Raw genomic sequence first — 21455 nt, forward strand, 5'->3', positions numbered from 1 at the left:
AGCTACTCAAGGCCGGTTTTATATGCCCTGTTCCTCTTACCGATTAGGTTTCTAATCCAATCCCTGTGGATAAAAAGCAAGGAACAATACAAGTCTAAATTGACTTTAGGGACCTAAATAAAGCTTGTCCCAAAGATAATTACCCCACACCATTTATTGATCAGATTATTGACGAGTGTGTGGGTAATGAGATTTTTTCCTTCATGGATGGTTTTTCCGGTTATAATCAAATCTCTATCCGTCCTGAAGATCAACATAAGATAGCTTTTATATGTCCTTGGGGTACCTTTGCATACAGAAAGATGCCTTTTGGTCTTAAAAATGCTGGAGCTACTTTCCAGCGGGCCATGTCATATGCTTTCCACGACATTAAACATATCATCGAAGCATACTTGGACGATCTAGCTGCTCGTTCTCGAAAGAGAACTGATCACCCTAGTCACCTTCGATTGGTTTTTGAGTGATGTCATTTTTATAAGATCCGGTTGAATCCCAATAAGTGCGTTTTCGCGGTTACATCTGGTCAGTTATTAGGGTTCATCGTGTCAAATGAAGGGATTCGAGTTGATCCCTTCAAGGTTGAGGCAATAATTCAGTTGCCTCCCCCGTCCTCAATTCGACAACTTCAAAGTCTTCAAGGGAAAGCTAATTTCTTAAGAAGGTTTATAGCAAACTATGCCGAGATCACTAAAGGATTTATGTGTTTGCTACGTAAAGGAGTTCCATTTGTATGGGACGACTTTGCGCAGCGGTCGTTCGATGCTTTGAAAAAGGCATTAGTCTCTGCCCCGCTTTTGAGTCCACCGGATTATGGTAGGGACTTCCTTTTATATCTCGTTGTAGCAGAATCAACCATTGGTATGATTCTCATTCTGGAAGACGATGCTATCATGGAGCATGTGATTTATTATTTGAGTCGAGGCTTAATAGGTCCTGAAGTTCGCTATACTCCGGTTGAGAAGTTGGCTTTGGCAGCTGTACATGCTGTCCAGCAACTCCATCATTATATCTTGCTACACAAAACTTCTGTCTTAGCGGTGGTCAATCCATTTCAATTTTTCCTCAGTAGGCGAGTGATTGGGGGCAAATATAATCGATGGATAGTCATTTTACAAGAATTTGATTTCGAGTTTTTGTCCGCCAAGTCTAAGAAATCCATGGTTTTCACCGAGCTAATTTTTGAGCTGCCTTGTGGAGAGGATACTATTTATGAGGAAAGTTTTTCCGACGAACATTTATTCCTCATCTCTTCACTCGATCCTTGGTATGGAGATATCATTGTCTATCTCTAGACTTCGAAGTTTCCCTCTACTTTCTCTAAGGATGAACGCCGAAAATTACGTCACCTGGCCAAGAACTATGTTATCATAGGTGATACATTATATCGTCGCAAGGTTGATTCAATCCTTCGGAGTTGTTTAACCTTAGAGGAAGCAGAGTCAGTGCTCAATGACTGCCACAGTGGAGCTTGTGGTGGTCATCTATCAGGGCTTGCTACAACCCAGTGTATCTTATGTGCCGACTATTTTTGGCCTTCGCTATTCAAAGATTGTGTTGAAGCGGTCAAATGCTGTCACCCCTGTCAAATCTATACTTGGAAGATGCGCACACATCCAGCTCCTCTTTTTCCTGTTGTCACTGTCGGTCCTTTTAATAAATGGGGTATTGATTTTACAACTTGTAATCCGCCTTCAGAAGCGAATCACAAGAACAATATCATGGTTGTAGACTACTTTACGAAGTGGGACGAGGCTATTCCCACTTATAAAAACGATAGTGAAATGGCAGCATTGTTCCTTTTTAATCAGATTATCTCAAGATTCGGTATCCCGAGAGAGATTTTCACTGACCATGGCAATCATTTCCAGAATCAACTAATGTTCAATTGGCTCTTAAATTGGGTTTCCGCCAGGAAAATTCATCTCCTTATTATCCTCAGGCCAATGGACAGGTCGAGGCAGTCAACAAAACTCTTAAGATGATCCTGCAAAGGAAAATCGACAAAAATCGGTCCAATTGGCATCTTATGTTGTATCCGGCTCTTTGGGCATACCGAACCTCCGTAAAGACTGCTACTGGTTTTACACCTTTTCAGTTAGTTTATGGGATGGAATCTATCTTTCCTATCGAATGTGAAATTCCATCTCTTAAGTTAGCTGTTGAGCTCCTTCCAGAGACTTCTAGTCTCAAAGAGCGCCTCCTTCATTTGGAACATCTCGATGAGTAGCGTTGAGATGCCGCCACAATCAATGAGGCTCATAAGAAAAGGGTTAAAACCCAGTATGATAAAACTGTCCATCCTCAGGTCTTTTCTGAAGGCGACCTCGTCTTGGTCTACGACCAAGATAAGGACACCTTGGGGGCAGGCAAGTTCAAGCCTATGTGGTACGGTCCCTTCATTATTAAACGAGTTTTAGAAAAAGGGGCGTATGAGTTAATCGATTTTGAAGGAAACAAGTTGGTGGAGCCTCGAAACGGGCTCTACCTCAAGAAGTACTTTGCTTAAGTAGTAACTAGGCAATGGCTTCTTTATACATTTTGTATATTTGTACATATCTCATTGAGGGTTTTTGATATCGATACTTTTGGTCTGCTGTGCCAGGAGTTGATGGATGACTTGGTCTATCTTGGATTCGCCGATGGTGCTAGTCGGCACACTCGAAACCTCGCTTCCGCAGCTTGGGTACTCTGCTATCCAACTGGTCAATTGATGGTGTCAAGGGGAGTATGCATTGGTCCCGCTGCACTGTATATATATATATATATATATATATATATATAGATATATATATATATATATATATATATATAGATATATATATATATATATATATATATATATATATATATATATATATATCATAAAACATCTCTAGTGTACATAAGTGTGTCCAAAATAATATACAAAAATTGGGACTCAAATGCCCATAATCATTTCCAGTACATCTAATGCCCCGGATCAGGATGAACAACTAAATAGGTAACTATCTCATTGGCCACACACCTAAGAGTGCGAACCCAGTCACGTGGCATGCCAACCACATGACGTTGCATATCTACAGGAAGATCCTCTACGGCAGCCACTAGTACTTCGTGAGTGAGTCTCAACAAGTGCTGTTGAACTGTGTGTAGCAGTCGCTCTGTGTCTGCAGTTGCCTCTTCGGCCCCTCGACCACGACGTCTGTGCCGTGGTAACTCATCTAGTCGTATCGACCCAATATCTGGAACATTATCATCACATTAATCATTTGAATCCTCTCAAAAATATTTTTCAAAATTCATTAATTTGAAAAAATCACAAAAAAATCATAAAAATAAAAATACTTACCTATGTCACCCCATGTTGCGGTCGGTGGTAATACTAGATCGGGATCCCCTCAGGAATCCAACCCAACATAAGGGTATTCATTTATGGCAATGATCTGATCCTCCCACCAGGAGAAGAATTCATCGTCAAATGCAGTCCGTGGGACGTCCCCACCTCCTAGACGTTTCATCAAGTCAGCCCACCTACCCATTCGTGGATCTCGTGGGGTGCTGATTGAAACTGGTACTCTAGGTCGAAGTGCAGGGACCCTCTCAAAAAAGAAAGAACACAAAATAGTCCCATATCCGAAGTTTTTGGTCTGCCCTCTCTTGATGGAAGTAAGCTGGCTTTTCAGGCTGGCCAGAAGAGGAGTACACCAGTCAAATATGGTGGTGAGACAATCTACCGCCAAGCTCATGGCTGGCCGTGATGCCTAGTGCAGAGAAGTTGATCCGTTCACTCTAGCTATAGTGAACAAGATTATCCTCAGTGATAGACTCTCCACATGTTTGATTGGAATTTGACTTCCAACCTTCTCTAGATGTCCCGGGCAATATATATGTACATAGTCCTCGATCGAGAGACTGCCTCATGTCCTGCCCCTCGAATGTACTACCTCTCCCCTTCAGGAAAGGCCTATGATGAAATAAATGTCGTCCACTTCTATCCTGAGTGGCATCTGGTCAATCATAAATGAATCATCCTCGATGATCCAGTAGTGAATGAGCATCTCAAACAGGTGTGTGTTTGCTTTCATATTTGGCATTTTGAATAATTTTAGCAAACCACATCCCCATAAGGCATTCAAAGCATTGGTATCGTTCATGACCTCATCATCCACTGAGGTATTCTCTCTTTCTCGCCAAGTGACTGGCATCCTGAAGAAAAAATGATTTTGGACTGTTAGTTTTTTTATTTGAAATGTTCGTGGCATATACGTGGGTCCCTTTACACACAGTCGAGTGTCGGGCCCGCGTGTATGCGGGTTTCATATACCCAACTCGCGTATACGCTGCGGTGAAATTTTTGACAAAAAATTCAACGGTAAAACTTAAATTAAAAATTCTAAAACTAGTCACAATTGAATGCAAGACAAGTATAGAGGTTACCTGGTGATTTTGGAAGGATTTGAACGGTTGAATTTGGCGTATGGAAAAATTTGCTTCTTTTTCTCCTCTCCTCTGCTCTCAAACTCAAATGGTGAAAATGGCGAGTCCAAAAACTATTTTATAGGCTTTGAAAATGAATTTTTTTTTTTCAAAACTTGATTTTGTTTGGTCTCATGTAACTTTTAACTTGGGAGCTTGGAATGTTGAGAATGGTTTGATTTTCAGGACATTTTGGACGTTTTTTGATAGTTTTGAGTTGGTTCCATGACCGCTGGCCCGTCATGGAAGGTATCGTTTTTTACTGGTATATAGGTTAGGGAAGCCATTTTTCTGTTGCATTATGCATACTAGCCTCCATCTGTCGATACACTTGCCATAGGGTTGATCCCATCGTATTATGGTTCTCAAGCCACCTTCACTCGCCGATTTTTTAAAATCATGACACGATGGTAGAGCCATCTTTTTCATGGGCATCGTAGTTAGCACCTTACTAACATTTGTTTCCCATGTTGCTCTGATCTGAGTAGGCTCGGGAGTCCTCTATAGTCCCACCATGACTTATGCGATGAAGACTCATTCCTCTTTGCTTCTTCGCTTTGTTCTGGCCTTATACCCTAGAGGCTCCTTTGTGTTGAGTTGTACTACTGCATTTCATTTTGACCATTTGCACCCTTTTGGACTTAAGTTGGCTTCACTTGGACTTGTGTTTAAGCCAACTTTTGACCATGACTACTGCGAAATCAAACTTGCATGCCCTTGCCTTCTGCAACTTGACACACCTTGATCTGTGGAAGGAACACACCTTTGAGTGTCTTTGACCAGTTTTCACCTCCCTGCATTGAGCATAGGAACGTTCCAATACCAGGAACTAGATCATCTGTTTCACCAACACTCGTTCTTTCCACTGTACTATATAATTCTTTTATCCTTTTTATAGCTTAAAGAAAAATACAAAAAAATTTATATATTCCAAAAAAAGAGCGGGAACGGGACAATATTTCCACTTATTGTTCGTAGCTAGAGTCAGTCGTGTCTACCTTGAACAAAGAACTCAAAGCAAAGTCTCATCCGTTTGGGCGGGATTTAGTTTGACCTAGGCAGGCCTTAACCTTGTTATTGAGTCAGTCCTCCCACGATTGGTTATCTCTTCCAATCATATGGAGGGTTCGTTCATGCCTCCTGCATGACAAACTTATACAGAATCATCATATGCTGCCACATGGTCACATTGAGTCGGCTTTTGTTCAAGGGAAGTTAGCCTGAGTCGGCCTCTCTGCGGTGTCTCTTGACTCATTTTTCAGTCGGTCATCCCCGGTTTTCAGTATCATGTCTATCATCACATCAACTATATTGGTCCTTTACTCGTGCCGGTTTGAGAAGGTCCCCATTGACTTCTTTCTGCGGGTCTTGTCCTTATCGACGACGACATCTTGCTCTGAGGACAGGCCTAGAGCTACACCCTAGACCTATTTTCATTATTGATAGGTCACCTTGTGCTCAGCATTGATCAGTATCATGGGTCTTTGACTGAGTGGTTTCCCTTGTGTTTGACATCAGCTTACATTATCACACATTGGGATTCGTGCAATACCTTTGTTTCCATTAGACCCTATTGGTGGATACCTCGCTTCTGTGTTAGCTTTCATTATTGGTTGGTTCAGAGGGTTTCTGTCGTGTGCTAGCTACATCTTGTGTACACCGGAAACGTGCTTCGGTTGGGTTACTACATCTTTTTCATCGATTCCTTCCATATTATTGGCCTACGGGTTACACTCATGCTAGATTGATGAAGGATGCCTTAATGCCTTCCTTCTAGTGGATCTTTCCCTATCGACTATGACACATTGCTCTGGGGAAAAGATCTAGAGTCCATTTGGCAGTACCTTGGGGTTTGCAGTCATTAGTGGCAGATCCTTCACTATCGAGAGTGGGAAACCATCATTGTCTCCTGATTGATATATTCTTACAGGTGTTCGACTCCAGCTCATTTATTCACACTTGTTAGATTATACTGGGTACCTTGACACTCATTATCATTATCGGTGAGTAGTCTCGCGTTTGTTAACGATATACATCAAAGACCGGTATTCAAACAATTTCTCACATGGTCGACTCCAGATCATTTATTCCCATAGTGCAGAAATGTACCACAACGGTCGATGAAGACCTCAGGTTGCATCAGCATTCATTGGGTCACTTGACAGTTGTTCCTGTTGCTGCTAGTTGATACCACTCTACCTTATATGTTGCAGTCATTCATGGTGACATTCTATATGCTGGCACCTGAGTTTGCAGTGTAGTACCATCCTACTCCATCATGTTCATTTGGTACCTTTTGTGATCAGTCTTTGATATTAGTAATCTGGTTCATTCTTCAGCATCATTGAAATTCTTATATGTGATATTCAGACATGTACTTGTTCGATCGTGATCAGATGATCCATTATGTATATTTCAGTTCTTTATACTTGTATACTTAGTGGATCCGCTTGTACTTGATATGCGGTCATGCTTTACTTTCTCTGAGCATGGGTATGCCCGCCTCAGATAATGTTTCTTTATGATCTCCTTTTGTGGCTTGTCAGGCTGACCTCTGGTGAAGTCCTTCTCAGTTTTTGGCAGATTTCCTTTCCATGAACTTGCTTAATACATTTCAGCCATCATGTACCCCTTCTGACCTCATATATTAGGGGGCATCTGTTATAGCTCCAAACCTCACTCTTGATGTTTGTGATGCTACACTCATGGCCTAGGGAAACCCATCCTTCCAGACCTGGTTCAAATATTCAAAAAACAATGTTTTACTCACTATACACGACATTACCGTGAGTTAAACGTGTGTGTACGCAATTCTGTGTATACCCAACCCGCGTATATGTCTTAAAACACTTAAAAAAATTAAAACTCCTTAATTTCGAGTGGATATTGTGGGTTTTACCTGCTGATTACCTATTAGTGCCCGTGGCCCAACTGTTCCCAACAAATTCCCAACTAAAAAACTACTTTGGGAGAAGTATAAAAAGGCTTCAATGGGAAGGCCTAAGGGAGGAGAGAATAGAGAGAAAGATCACTCTGCTGAGATTTTCCCTGACCAGGTCTAAAGATCCTTGTGCTTCTAGCACTTCCCCCATTTACAGGAAACCCTTGTTTCCTTGTGTGATGATGTCTTTCTACTTGAGAGATCATGGAGTAAGTCATGGAAGGAGTTTGTTGAAGGCTTGAGACTAGACAAATCCGGAGGACGGTTCCACTTGGAGCCTGCGAAAGGATGAATCAGGTTAAATCATTCCTTTCTGTACTTTAGTTATTTATAATAAAAAAAACACTTGTCTCATTCTTGATATAAATCTTCTTCATGTTCATGATGCCAATGTTATAATTCATATGTGAATGGTTGTTTCTAATCATATGACTAACTACCTTTCCTTATGTTATGAAGATGATTTCTTTATGATGCTTGGTCAATATACTGCTGTACTTTCTAGAATTGTTTGTTTTGCAGGTTGAAGGACTAAAAGGAACTCAAAGAGGGTTTGGACCCTAACTGGATCTTCTCAAACGAAGGACCTTCAAGTGCACCCCTTTTTCGTATAGTTTGTTTATATTATCATCATGGTTGTATGGAATGTGTGTTTCATTCTGTAAATAATCTATGATCTGCTAGGGTATCAACCCAAAGACCCTAGGGGAATTTATCCCTTAAAGTCTTTGCAAAGTATCGACACTCCTTGGGAAGAAATTCCTTAGGATTCCCACTCTAAAGGTAATCCCTAGCTTGATTTGGAAAATCCTAACAAAGAATGCCCTGAAGGAACCTTCAACCAGAACCTCCTTATCCATAATATGGCTAACGTTCCCCCTCCAGGTGGGAATCTGCCTCTACCGCCCCCTCTAGGTGGGAATCAACCTCCACTGCCTCCTCCAGGTGGGAATCAACCCCCACCTCCTCCGGGAGTACTCCCTCCCTGGCTTGCACAGGATGTTGTAGCGGTACCTGGGCAGCAGCATGCCTTACCCAAGAATGCAAAAAGAGTATTGCCTAAATTCGACCCTAAGCGGGGAGACATTGCTGATAACCATATTCACTCTTTCTTCCTAGTCGTGCGCATGTTGGGGGTAGCCGATGAATATGTGGTATGTCGCTTATTCCCTTTTACTCTGATTGGTGCGGCCTCCACATGGTACTTTAGCTTTATAATAGGATCGATCACCTCATGGGATGCTTTTCAGCAGGCCTTCTTAGACAAGTTTAGCGATGATAAGACACCTACGGCCTTAGTTTTAGAACTATCATGTTTAGAAATGGAAATGAAAGAAAAGGTCAAGGATTTTAACATCCGGTTCAACACTTTGTTCAACAGAATCCCGACTAACACTATACCTACTGATGAGGTGCTCATGGAATTCTACATCACTGCTCTCCCTATCCCTACCGCGATGTGGGTCAAAAGAAGTAACGCACAGACCTTGCAAGGTGCTATCGATGAAGAAGTAAAAGTCGAGAATGAAATGATCAGTCTCACAGCATCTCATCATACAACTGAAGAAAAGAAAGCCTCTCAATCATCCAAGAAGAATAATGGGAGTGATAACAAAGTGGCTAAGATCAAAGAAAAGGATACCACAGATGTAGAAGGTTTGCATCAGATCATTAACAAATTGACAAACACAGTGATCGATATGAAAAGGAACTCTGGAGAGAGTACAAATGGGAATGGAGAAGATTATAACAACCGAAAATATTTCAAACCTTTCTATCGTAAGAAGATAGAAGGTGGTCATGGTCAACTTGCGTTGCCTGCTCCACCCAATGAAGGGATTTTAAATACGGAAGAGCTAGCACTTATCGGATCACTCCTTACCAAAGAACAACCTATAGTGGAGCTGGAGCTAGAATAAGAATATGAGGAAGAGTACCAAGTAGAAGAACCCTTGGACGAGGAATCTCAAATCAATGTACTGTGGGATTTCTATACAAATGAGAACGATGACGACGAAGGAGATAGTACGGCAAAAATCCACACTAATGAAATCCACACACGAAGTAAAGGGCCACTTGCGGGCATGATGAAGCCTGTAGACCAGACAAAGAAAGATGTTCGCCCTTTGAAGGCATCTGCTCCCAAGGTTCTTGTTGAGAGGAATAAACCTAGTGGTGATTCCAAGAGTACTCTAGTCGTGAACTATCCATAGAAAGATAATACATATTCAAATGCAACGAAGGCGACTCAAAATGGTAAACTCCCACCTAAGAATGGAAAAACATGTATGTTTACTTTGCCCTACCCTGTTTATAACATTGATTACAACATTGTGTATGATCTTAAGAAATCTCAAGCTAATATCACATACTTCGATTTGTTAAAGTTAACACAACAAAGAGATCTTCTCTTGAAAGCTATGAATGAATGGAATTGCAAATCTCCCACCAATCTGGGTAGCCAAACCAGGAAGTCGACGTTCAGACCTGTCAGTACCCCCAACATAGCCCAAAATCCATCAACCATGGAAGCCACACTGTTAAAAATGTATCGAACGCCCCAAGATGTCAGTGCGGCCATGATAGGAAGGAAATCAAAATCCATGACTCCATCTTTCCTTATCACATTTGAAATCTTCAACATGAACGTACATAATTGCTTGGTAGATTCTGGTGCCTCGTCCACTATTATGCCTTACGTTGTTGCTAAAATACTTCATGCGATACCCGAGAAAACTGGAACTCGAATTATGCAATTGGACAAAACGAATGTGAAAGTAATTAGGGAATTGAAAGATGTGTTGATTTGGATGGCTACCAAACCACAGTACTCACAAGTCATTGACATAGTGGTAGTCGACATACCCGAGGCTTATGGAATGCTGCTTAGTAGGGACTGGTCAGCAAAACTAAATGGATATTTCTCAACTAATTGGTCCCATCTCTTGCTGCCTCAGACAGGAAAAGGTGATATGCTGAGAGTTGATCGAGAAAGATACATGAAGTATGTGGTGACAGAACTAAACGACCCCAATGAACCTGTAATGTTTACCAACTCTATCCTTGGGAATTATAGTTTCGACGCTTGTGCCATCAAAAGCTGTTTTGGAGAATTCCATGCAGAGACAGTTAAAGAAACTGCGACAAAAACACAGTTGGAAGCTCTCCCCCATAGTCCAAATGATGAGCCACCTTGTAATATAATAGATTGTAGAACTAATTTCATAGAAATCAATTCATTTGATGTAACATTAGATTCTTTGTTTTGGACACTCTACTTTGATGGCTCTAACTGCCTTGAAGGTGCAGGTGCCGAGTGCATTCTCATTGACCCGCAAGGGAATATGAAGCATTCTCATTCTCATTGAGTTCGTGTGCACCAACAACACGACAGAATACGAAGGCCTATTGCAGGGCATGAAAAAATCCATTGATATGAAGGTAAAAAATCTTTAAGTTTTTGGTGACTCACAGATAATTATGGACTAGGTAAGGAAAAGGATACATTGCAATTCGCCACACCTGGTAAGATACCAACATGAGGTATGGAGATTAATTGGCAGTTTTGATTATTTTAATATCACATACATACCTTGAGGGCAAAACCAAGATGTCGATCTGATTGCTGGTATGGCTGCGAAACTTTTGCCTGATCTTAGATTAAACAAGAATAAATATTACGTTGAATTAATTTTCAGACCATTCGTGCCTGATAACATATCGAATTGGCAGGTGTTCGAAGGTGATGAGCAAATCCTTGAGTTTCTGCATTGCGAAAAAACATTAAAAAACACAGTCATTGATGAAAAATAACATGACAAACTTATGAACAGGAGTCAAGTTGAGGAAAAAGAGCAGCGCAATATAATCCCCAAGTCAGTTGTCAAGATGGAGCGTTTGTATGACATTCATGATAAATTCAAGAAGCCAACTAACTGCAAAATGCATAGCTCATCCATGAAGTATGAGTCGGTCAACCTTGGAACCAAAGAAGACCAAAAAACTGTTAATTTGGGCTTGGGATGCTCTCCACAAGAAAAGGTTGCATTTGTTAAGCTGTTTAAAGAGTACAAGGATGTCTTTGCATGGACATATGACGACTTAAAAACCTTCGATACCAGCATTATGCATGTAATTCCTTTGGAAAAGGATGTTAAGCCCTACCAACAAAAGCTTCGTAAGATGCATCCAAGTCTGGAACCGTTGGTGAAGAAAGAATTAAACAAAACGTTGGACGATAAAATCATTTTCCTGTTAGGTACACCTGCTAGGTAGCAAATCTTGTGCCAGTAAGAAAGAAAAATGGAGACATCAGGCTATGTATCTATTTCAGAAACCTGAACAAAGCATCGTAGAAAGATAACTATCACGTTTCTTCTGTGGAACACGTTCTTAAGTGCGTTTCTAGGTCTGAAATGTTGTCCCTATTGGATGGGTTTTCGGGATATAATCAACTGTTGGTGTCAAATGGAGACCAACTTAAGACAACCTTCAACACTAAATGGGGCACTTACGCATACCGTAAAATGTCATTTGGACTTATTAATGCGGGCGCCACATTTCAGAGAGCTATGGACATAGCTTTCCGAGGATTGATTAACAGATCAGTAGTAGTGTACATGGATGACATTACTGTGTATTCGTATCGCAAAAGGGATCATATTTATCACCTGAAACATATTTTCGACAAATGCCGAATATACGGAATATCGTTGAATCCCAAGAAAAGCGTTTCTGCAGTTACAAAAGGGAAACTACTTGGTCATATCCTCTATAAAGAAGGGATTGTTATTGATCCTGAAAGAATACAGAACATCATGAGAATACAACCCCCTGCAAATAAACGGGCAATGAAATATTTCTTCGAGAAAATTAACTTCATTAGGAAATTCGTTTCAGGTTTAGCAGAAATAGTGCGTCTCATGCAGCTAATGATGAAGAAAGACATTGTGTATAGGTGGAGCGATGAAGCTAAGAAATTGTTTCAGTGAATTAAGGAGGCCATCGCAAAAGCTCCTGCGTTGGTCAGCCCCAATTTTGACAAGGAATTCTTCTTGTACACTTTCGCTTCTTATGTTTCATATGTCGCAATCCTCACCCAAAAAAATGATGACAGCAACGAAGTCCCTTTTTCTTATATAGCTCTAATATTCAGGGAGTAGAACTGAACTACCCAGATTTGGAGAAACAAGGTTTTTCTATTTTTAAAGCTGTAAAACATTTCCTCCCTTATTTACTAAAGGCCAGGACTAAAGTAATTGTTCCTCACCCTGCTATAAGAGCCCTCTTCATGAAGAAAGAAATGGGTGAACGAAGAGGGAATTGGATAACCGCCCTTCAAGAATACGACCACGAGATTAAGCCGACAAAGATAGTTCGAGGGCAGGGATTGTGTAAGCTTGTGGCAAAAGCTTTAGCAGATAAAGAAGGGGTGTTGGAAGAACCAAAAGCGTAAAGCACATAGGACGCGCAAGTAGAACTCAGGGAGGAGCCCGGATGGATTAACAAAATGCTGATGACTGAGCATGAAATGTTTGAAGTCCCTTTGGATCCTGAGTCGTGGTATTACAACATACGCTTTTATCTAACACGGGGATCATGTCCTGACTAAGGAGAGCGCTAATATTGAAATCTAACCAGTCTCACTTGACCAATGACACATTATATAGAAAAAACTATGATGGAGTTTGGCTGAGGTGTTTGGAAAAGGATGATGTCGATCATGTCTTGAAAGAAATGCATGACAGCCTAGCAGGTGGTCACTATGGCGGAGAGACCACTGCTCACAAAATATTAAGAGCTGGATATTATTGGCCCATAGTGTTCAGAGACTCGCATACCTATGCTCCAGCAATGGGGCCTAGAGGTCATAGGTGAGATCACTCCGAACTCTTCACAACACCATAAGTATATACTCACGGCAACCAACTAATTCACCAAATGGACCGAAGCCATCCCGCTTCGGAAGGTTAACGAAGACGAGGTAATACATTTTATTCAGAAATTTATTATCAACAGGTTTGGCATCCTTGATGCTTTCATATTTGATAATGCTTCTTACTTTTCATCACTAAAATTGACTGAATTTGCTATTGATAAATCAATTCGCATAAGGTATGCATCAAACTATTACCCCCAAGGAAATGGAGTTGCAGAGTCCTCAAATAAAAACCTCATTTGCATAATACGTAAATCTGTCGTCGACAACCAGAGGAATTGGCACAACGCTCTAACAAACACCCTTTGGACAGATAGGGTCACCCCAAAAGTAGCATTAGGAAACTCCCCATACTTCCTCGTCTATGGATAGGAAACCATCTTGCCTCCTAACATTACCCTTCCCTCTTTACAACTCTCCTAAGCTTCGAGAGGGACCCCTTCAACCTTACTTCAAAAAAGGATCAACCAACTGGTGAGGTTGGAGGAATTGAGAAATAAAGACATAAATAAATTTAGAAAGCACCAAATTATTATGAAGAGATGGTTTGATCGCCATCTGGCAGGAGATAAAGATTACCAAGTAGGAGAGCTAGTCTTGAAATGGGACAATTTGAGTGAGCCAAAAGGTAAGCACATGAAATTCCAACACTTATGGTTGGGCCCGTTCCAATTTGAGGAAAAAATTGGTTAGGGAACTTACAGATTGAAACATTACGGGGAAAAAATAAAAAAACTCCCTGTAATGGCCAACATCTTAAGAGATACTTCCAGTAGCCACCACATGGTGGTTACCTCCTGAGTAGGTTAGAATTCATTTTATTTTGTTGTTAGCTTATTTATATTTTCGTCCTGTCCATTCTTATTTTTCCGCAAAGTTTATTTTCTTTCTATTTTGAATTTCAGTCCTTTTCAGCCAATTGATTTCGGTCCTCCAGTCTCGTTTTCACCTTTTATAACTCTCTTTAGATTGCCTTCATTCACCACCTTTAGCCTTTTGTGTCCCTTATTAACCTGCTGATGATTCTGCCAATCCTAAATTCATCGTTACCTTGCAAATCAAGCAAACTTTCAATGAGCCTATGAGAACTGGAAAATCAATGGTGAAATTCAAATCAAAGCCACTCATTGGTATCTGTTGGGAACTAGGTAGGATTTGTTGATAACCTGGATGCCTGCAGCATGTAGGGGCATCTTTATAAAACGAAAATGTGTAACCACCACTGGATTGGCATGGCGGAACGCTGCATTTTTAAAATCCCACCCAGACCTAGCCTATACTTGTCTATGAGGTTTGCAGTCATTCTCCATTGGTTCTGTCCACCACACTAAGTTTTCCAATACCTGTCATCTACAAGTAAACCTCCTTTCATGGGATAAGCTCACTGTCATCTATCCTGTGGAAAATCCAATTTTCCTCTAGTCCTTGTGCTTGAAACTGGAAGGACTTATTTAAAAGAAAATGAAATGTCGAGTCCTTGTGTGAATCTGGAAGGACAGGTTTTTTGGGAAGCCGGTTGGAGTAGGGACTATTGTTGGGCACATAGTAACGATTGACACAGCAAGCCCAACCTTGCTTAAGTGGTTTAAAAATATGGCATGATCCATGATTGTGCTTCATTCAATCATACGAAAGTATAGCACTAAAATTCTTACATAAAGTGCAGATAAACATATCTACATCAAGTTTGATGAGCGATAAAGAGTTTAGGTACACACATAAACATGTATTGACAGACCGGTGATGGCCTCGAAAGGATTTTAAAAGTAGAAAACATGTAAAGGAAGGTCAATAAATACCATAATACGACCATTGGAGAATACCTGTCAAAACCCTATCAGTAAGTAGAAGCTACTTGTCTTTATTTCGCCTAATGCTATTAACGCTGAAGTGGAACCCATGCCTATCCGTCTAGACAGTTTGCATTTCAAGTTTATCTTAACACCCTGATGTTCTACTGATCCAAGGTTTATTTGGTAATAGAGATAACTGGTTTGCCCAACGGTTCGCCATTTGTTGTGGCCACAACCACCACCCTATTAAAACCTGCTCTGGTAGAAAATTTAAATGGGTCCCCTAGAAGTTTGATCTTTCATTTTTCTGAATGATAACTCTCCAAATGATCTGTTTTTATCCCAGGGATTTTAACTCTCTGCCGAGTCAAATATTCAATTCTTAATGGTTAAGACCCCCCTGAATAAATCTCTGCGGTACGATTCATTTATAACCCAGTCTAGCCCTTCATTCATATCCTTCATTAGGACTTTTTCAATCCTCATAGACCTTCATGGTGCTCTATGCCCACACATATAACCAACCCCCATTCTTTACTATGGTCGTATGTGCACTCAACCCACAAAACCTTCTATTGCGCCTTTATTTCTATTATAACACTTTTGTAATAGAAATACTTTGCAAGCACATATAATTTACCTTTTTGCGCTCCCTCGGTCGTTATACTTTTCCCAAAGCATGCCTTCATCGCTTATCACAATCGCTTGTCCATGCCTCCATCGCATATCACTTTTTGCATTGGGAAAGGCGTTGGAAATAATACTGAGAGGGGGGGTGAATCAGTATTATCAAATCACTAACTTTTTCATTTCAATAGTTAGATTCATGTACGCTAATTCAGTTAAGGGAACCTGCGTGTACACACAACTTTGTCTAATGCAACTAGCGTATGTCAAGTAAACTTATGATTCAATTAATCCATTAAATGTTGATCTTTAATTAGTGCATCAAAACTTCATTAACCATATGAGCAGTAAACAGGTGCAATAAAACATAATAGATCATCACGCATAAGAAGCACACATGAACACCATGATATAAGGTCGAAACCCAATGTGGGTAAAAACCACCTGCTGCAATTCGTCTCTATCTTCTTTTAATAAGAAACTTCTTTTTACAATATTTCTGTACTGGTGCAGTCTTATACCAATACACAGGCTTCAACCTATAGAAGGCTACAACCTTCTCTCGTTCTCCAACTTCTCCTGGAAGGGAGCTACAACCCCCTTAGCTCTTGTACCAGCTGATGTACTAGTACGTAGGTGCCGACCTACAGAAGGCTACAACCTTCTCTTGTTCTCCAGCTTCTCCTGGAAGGGAGCTACAACCTCCTTAGCTCTTGTACTAGCTGATGTACTAGTACGTAGGTGCTGACCTACAGAAGGCCACAACCTTCTCTTTCTTCCTCCAGGTACCACATTTCATAAATTTTCAGACTGGATACTCATGGAACACAACATCATAATGTGAATGCCACGTTTCATCCAATTTTCATACTGGACCCATCAAGATCATTGAAGCACAAAATCAATCACTACTTGCATCATCAATCTCTGAATCACCCAATACTGAATCACTAAAACCATGTCAACAAAATGCAGTCACCAAAACACAGAGCAGAACACAGAACTCTGCAACAATATTCAGAGCCAAGTGTATCATCAAAAATCATGCATCAGAGTGCATACGCTACTTGGAAGAGTTGAACCAGCATGCATACGCAACTTCACCAAAGCTAACCAGCGTATATGTCATCAAATACTTACTTATAAATTCGCTGCACTCCCTGACTTCAGACATACCCAGATCATTACATATACAAGGATAATACGTGTGTTAGCAACTAGATCTAGTCCATCAGATCACATAAAGATAAGTCATTATGATCCTGATCCATTACTAGATCTCATCCATCAACACTGAAGCTAAGCACAATCAACCAATCTGAATATGCAGAATACTGACACCAGTAAACAATCACCAGAACTCAAAACTTTGCATCAACAACCAGAATCATAGTTTATATGGTATACGCTATTTATATGTATCTAACCTGCATACATACACGCTTTTATCATAGTCAACCAGCGTATACATCTGTAAATATTCATTCATGATTTGCAGCTATTCCAAACTTGAGTTATACCCAGATCATAATATTTACAGAACATTACATGCGTTAGTATACAGATCTAGAATAAGTATGATCAAACCATATAGAGATGATTCATTCCAAGCCATAAGATCTCGATCCATCATTAGATATTGTCCTCCATCAACCGCTGAGATTCCTCCTTAGCTCAGATCAAGCAAAGCATCATGAACCCATAACCTGCATACTGGATCTCATACTTCATCAGATATTCGAGACTTACTTGGTGCCTTTGCCTAATGATCTTCTCCTCCTTTTATAGTCTTAGACCTTACTCAATACCATGGTCCAAAACCACTTAGAACCAATACCTTAGACCAAATACCTAGGGTCAACACGTCGGACAATATACCTTGGACCAATACCATGGATCACAATACCATGGTCCAAATACCATGGACCAAAACCAAATGTACACGTCTTTCCTTCCATGAAAGTGCGTGTATACGCATACGCGCCTTTTGGTCGTTGAACCCGCGTGTATATGCGGCTTGGTCAAAGGGAAATTGCGTATATCTCTTTTTCTTCATTCTATGAGTCTGAACTGTGATCTGTCATCTTAGTGAGTTGCCATCAAGGACAACACCTGTATCATAATGCCAACAATCTCCCCCTTTGGACTTGATGGCAATGCTAACTTGCTACACTGTGAACTATCATCTTAATGAGTTTTCATTATACATTACATCTTAACTGATTCCTTTGAACTGCCTTGCATCCCATCAACTACCATGTATTCTGTCACATTTGATATCTCTTTTGTAGATTCATCTAGTTATATATAAGTGAGTTGTTCTGCTACAAGTGGGTTGCCATCAAGTACAACACATGCATCATAATGCCAACAAAAGGCTAAAGGTCTATCTCCCATGAATAACTGTGATGCGATCAAGTCTCAAATCGCATCGCATCTCGCAATCGGCGCTTTCAACCAATATATGCCCAAGCTTCAAACATTCTATGAGATGGCGGACCCATTGGGATCATTAACCGCAACATATATATTTTTCGGATCCGGCCTATTGCAAATCACAATCGACAGAGCCCAAGGCTTATACATAAGGCGCAATGCAATATGGCGAACCCGTCAGGACTATTAAACACAACTTATATATTTTTTGGGTCCAGCTAATCGCAAATCGCAATCGACAGACAAAGAAAGTGAAGCGACATGCGATATGCGAAGGGGTGATGAGCAGACCTGACGACAATTATAGATCCGGGTGTATAGTATTTGAAGTCCAGCCTTATGGTTCGGCTGCGGGTTTTCCCGTGTATTCCCATGTGTTCCAATAAAGTGTTTTGGTCCAGGGAGCAATCTTTCAACACCTATAACAGTTTACGGGAACCTTTAAAACCCATTGGAACTAGCCACTCCAAATGAAAGCAGATCTAATCAGGGCTAGTGATTGGGTTAGTTCCCCTTGTTGGCATATCGAAAATTTGTCGCGTCAACAGGACCGGGCATTAAAATATTTTTTACATAAGATTTAAAATTTCAACCCTCCAAGGGAGAAACCCGTTTGACTTAGACCCTTAAAAAAACATACCCAATCTGCGACACAATATGATCTAATAGACCAAGTGATTTGTAATAAAATAATTTAGCCAACAAGCTTAAATTATTCTCAAATCACTTTTACATAAGACTCGACTAGAACACTAGGACTCACCTAAGACTTTGATGAAGAATTTCACCCTAGTTTTAGGATGAGGTTGGAGGCAAAAACTATGTCGTCCATCCATGTTTAGAAACACAGATGAGTCAGTGAGAGAGAAAATCTCCTAGGATGAAATTATCACCAAAATAATAGGCTTGCCTAGGTTGTTACATACATTCATGGTCTTACTAGCCTCATTTACTTTACATAACTTGCAGAATGTGTTTATAATGACATATGAACTGATGATAAATGATTTGATCTTGTTGAAAAAAATTGATTCTTCCCCTTCCTTGGAACTTTGACAAAATGTGTGCAACATCTGACTTCATATGGGGACACGTTGTTTCCATCTATGGAGTAACGTGAGAATCCCAGAATCCTTTATCCAAGAAAATAAAATTCCATCAAATAGATATCTATTCAAAATCGAAATCATCATGCATATATAGAAAGTATCGTTGAAATAGAAAAATCTACTCTAACAAACTTAAATATAAAAGACATAATAAAAATGCGTGAAATAAAACTATCTAATGACATGGAATAAAAGGGATTTGGGTTAGAGATACTATAAAAAGATACCCCATGGCATCAGATGTCTTCAACATAGTGCATACTGAGCATTTGCTAAATTTCCGGCAAGTTTGTGGGTTGCTTCTCGGATGTGCCATGTTGAATTCTGGAAATGCTAGGACTTTGACTTACCTGAATATCGATATGCTCTCGACCATCAAATGCATCAAACCTTTTTCTTCTTTTATTCCTTTTATTTTTATTTCTAGTGGGTTGTGAGGTCAATAATGAGACAATTGTAGATTTTCTTTGAATATGCTCAGAAAAAATATTTGAAGAATACGAAGTATGGGCAATTTTATTTTGAATACACTTTGTCAAAGGTGACACATAAGCTTGGTCTTTCTTAACTTATTTTTTAATCATAGTTAACATGTCTTGAATGGGAAAAGTGACCTCCTTGTTATGAAAAGGGAATTTGTAGTATACCTAGGGGGGATAGTATGGGGTACAAAGGGAGGTACCCAAGAGAATAATGTAATAACGAGATGGGTCATAGTTAATAAATAAAATGGTTAACCCGCACCATGTAAAAGCCCACTCGTAGTTAGCAATACTGTGATAAGCCCATGGTATTGAATATATGGTATTGAGAGACACATGGTACTGACCCATGGTATTGTATGTGTGGAGCCTATATAGAGGCTAGAGACTCCCCATTAAGAGATGTCAAGGGTTATTGTATGGATAAGAATATGGCTTGTGGAGTGTTCTCCTTCCTTAAGGCGTGATTGTATAGTGTTCCCCTACCTCAAGGGTTTGATCAATAAAGAAGCATTTCTATCTTGTTATTTCTTGGGTATATTTGTATTCTCCTATATTTCTAGATTAGATCTATTGTAAGTGGTATCATAGCACTTTCTTAGGCAAAGCGAAGATTTTTTTTTTTTTTTTTTTTTTTTTTTTTTTTTTTTTTTTTTTTTTTTTTTCCAGAAATGTTTTGGGGCGACAAGTTTACAGATCAGATCAGTAACTTCTGGTGAAAATTTTGAAGAAACAAATTGTATATTTGGATTCTTTGCGAAAAAAATACCCCATTTCAAAAAAACAATCGGCCGAATCAGAGTCCAGATGAGAGAGATGTTACTGATTTAAAAATTAGTTGTGTTGCAAAAAAAAATTGACGAAAATTCGTGGATGGCAGATCTCCAGTTAATTTTGTTGTTTTTGTGGGGGAGTTTTTAAAAACTAATTGTAGATCTAAGATCCTCTTGAAAAATTACCCAATTTCAAAAATAAATTGATCGAATCGGAGTCTGGATGAGGGAGATATCGTTGATTTAAAATTAACTATTTTTTCAAAAAAAATTGTGATGGCGGGACAGTCGCAGTGTAAAGATGAAATTCCAGAGTGCTTAGATCGGGATTCCTGGCACATGGGCAGATGCAAAATGGTCATTCCATTTTTGAAAACAAGTCATAATAAGGATTCTGAGCAATATTGACCGAACTGTAACCATTTTAAATTTTCTCCAAGTGATTTTTTCAAAACCCTCTTCATGGCTTCTAGCAAGGATCTTATTTTTACAGGAAAAGATGATGGCCCTACTATTGAAGAATTCATATATGGGAAAGATTGGAAAGGTCTAATATGGCTTGGTTTGCAGGATGAGATTGACAAATGGTTGAGATCACTTGACAACAAGAAGTTGTACAACTGTTCAGATGAATAATTTGAAAATTTTATTTTAGACAAATGGTCTCATGCTGGAAAACAAGATAATGAGAAACATATGGGTTTATTTTCTACTGGTATCTCCTTATTACATGGTTCATGGATGTATTCAGAAGAAGAAGATCATTGTGTCTATAAATTCTAGTTGCAAGCAAAATTTTGTAAATGTTAATTTGGCAAAAAGATTGCAAATCTAAACTAAACAAATGGAGCACACACAGGTTAATAATGAGCAGGTGCACTTTATAAAGATCTGAAGATTT

Source organism: Pinus tabuliformis, chromosome 1_1 (genome assembly GCF_031772625.1).
Source record: "Pinus tabuliformis cultivar Carrire ecotype Pingquan chromosome 1_1, CPIR1, whole genome shotgun sequence".
In the NCBI taxonomy this organism is placed as follows: domain Eukaryota; kingdom Viridiplantae; phylum Streptophyta; class Pinopsida; order Pinales; family Pinaceae; genus Pinus; species Pinus tabuliformis.